Source organism: Primulina tabacum, chromosome 11, assembly GCF_025594145.1.
Source record: "Primulina tabacum isolate GXHZ01 chromosome 11, ASM2559414v2, whole genome shotgun sequence".
NCBI classification, from domain to species: domain Eukaryota; kingdom Viridiplantae; phylum Streptophyta; class Magnoliopsida; order Lamiales; family Gesneriaceae; genus Primulina; species Primulina tabacum.
In genome coordinates, this window is record NC_134560.1 from 17553884 (window position 1) to 17556330 (window position 2447).

The window sequence follows — 2447 nt, forward strand, 5'->3', positions numbered from 1 at the left end:
GTGGGTGGTTTGTTGGAGATGTGGAGTTATTTTGAGAGATAAATATATTTGAAGTGAAGTAAAAGGATAAAAAGGCAAAAGGGTAAATAAAAATTTGGTGTCCGCAGTGTCAGTTATTTAGTGCATCTCAGCTTTAATAAAATAGTAGATATAAATACTTGTGTAGCAAAATAGGTTCAATAAACTAGTATAATAGGCTCATTAGGTCCATTAGATGGTAAATAAAATATTTTTTAGGTTGCTTTTCGAAAATATTAACCGAGCCTCGAAAAAGTCTCTATTTTCGTCAAAAATTGATTGTCGGTTTAAAATACGACTCGCCGCGTAAAAATACATCAAAATACCTCATTTTCGAAAATACACATTAAAATATACCATATACTAAATAATTAAAAATAATCATTTAATGAAAATATGAGGGCATGAATCTCAATAACAGTGGATCCTTTGAATAAGTGAACGGTGAAGTTATTTTATGATAGTCGGAGGGATCGTCGAAGAAGTGGACGTTGAACCCGGCGGCTTAGTACTATGGTTTATAGATTGATCAATCGACTGAATGTTGTCACTATTGAGGATCAGACTTCACCTAAATATATCATTTTTATTGAAAAGATTATATGTGTTCATGATTTAGAAATTTGCATATTTTTAAGGTTTCGTGTTTGCATGAAAAATCTATTTTTAGTAAACGTATATCTACGCATGTGATTGTATAGTTACGTGCTTGCTATATCAGTTTTTTGGAACATTTCATGTTCGCAATCTTGATTTTGATGTCAACAAAACTTGTCATTTTGTTTCTAATATATTTACTTAAGTGCGCAGAAAGCTAAAACTGAAATGATCGGTTTACGAGCCAAAACTGAAGCTATCAGCGCAAACTGAAAGTGACAAACGAACAATCGAACTTAACCAGTCCAACTGAAATATAAAAGACCAGTTCAACTGATTGTTCAATTGATAGGTGGCTCAGCAGAAGACCTTCAGAAGCCCGGCCAACTGATGAAGAGTTCAACTGATGAAGAGCCCATGTGAGGCCCGGGGCCGAAGAGGGCGGGTAGTGATCACCGGTGCCTTGAGGTTGCACGGACAATGAGCGGATCCTGGCAGGCTTCTAGGCGGAGTTAACATGAATGAACCGATCTTACAACGGAAGGAGAGAGATTTCGAAATTGTTCAAGTATGGGACTGTGCAGTTGAGGAGGATTTAAAAGATTTGATATGTACTACTCATATCAAGAAGTCGCATCTTCTTTTCGGTAACTCATCACATAAGAATTCCAAAGTTAAGCGTGCTTAACTTGTGGCAATTTTGGGATGGGTGACCCCCTGGGAATTTTCCTAGGGTGCGTGCGAGTGAGGACATAAGCACGCTGGAATGACCCGTCTTGATACAGTGAGAAGAGTCGTCAAATCTGGGGCGTCACAAATTGTAAGGTATAGAAAATTTGATCTACATAACCTGAATACATGCAATATAGGGTTTTATGTAAAATATGTGTTTAATGTTTTTTATGCATTTAATGCATGGTTATTGCATGATTAGGGTTTTTGTCACGATTATTCTAAATGTTGGAAACTAAATTTTGGAGTTTGACAAATTAAGCGTGAAAAGATTAAACAACTGATTAGTTAACTGAAGTTGCCCGAACTGAAGATTAGTAACTGATAGTTTCCCGAACTGAAGATTAATGCATATATAATCAAAGGCAACTGAACTGATCGAAGCTAACTAAAGTTGTGCAGTCAACTGGACAATCAGTTGAGACTGATCAGTTACACAACAATCAATTGATCCTATCGGCTAAAAGAAGGCAACTGATTTTATCAGCTTTACACGTCATCAGTTAAAAGGACGAAACCAACAACCGATAGTTACACAAGCAGAGGGAACGTCGCATTTCAGAAAAGTTAAATTGTACGACTGTCAGAAGAATGTTGACTTGGCTTTACAACGGATATAAAGAGTAAAATGCATTCATTGTTACTGTTGGAAGCAAAACATATAAATAGATGAGAAGATCAGCTGAAGAGAGAAAACCGAGTTACCCAGTTATTGAAACCTCATTACATGTTTAGCAAAACTCTGCACAAATTCTTTCAAACTTACTTTCAAAAGCTCACGTTTAACATACTTATCAATAGATTTCAGGCTATAAATTGAGCTAAAAGCACAAACATTTATTGTTGTATTATTCGATCTTATAGAGATAAGTTCTGCTAAGAAATTACACATCAGTTGAGTACTGATAATTTGTATTGATACTAAGAGTTTCAGTGTTGGCAGTGTTAAGTCCAAACTGAAGTGGGTTTGTACAAATCATTGTATAGATCAAAGTATTTTAGTGAATATCCTATCTTCAAGATAGAAGGGGTGACGTAGGAGTATTTGAAATCTCCAAACATCCACAAAATCTTGTGTTCTTTCTTATCAGTTTTATTCT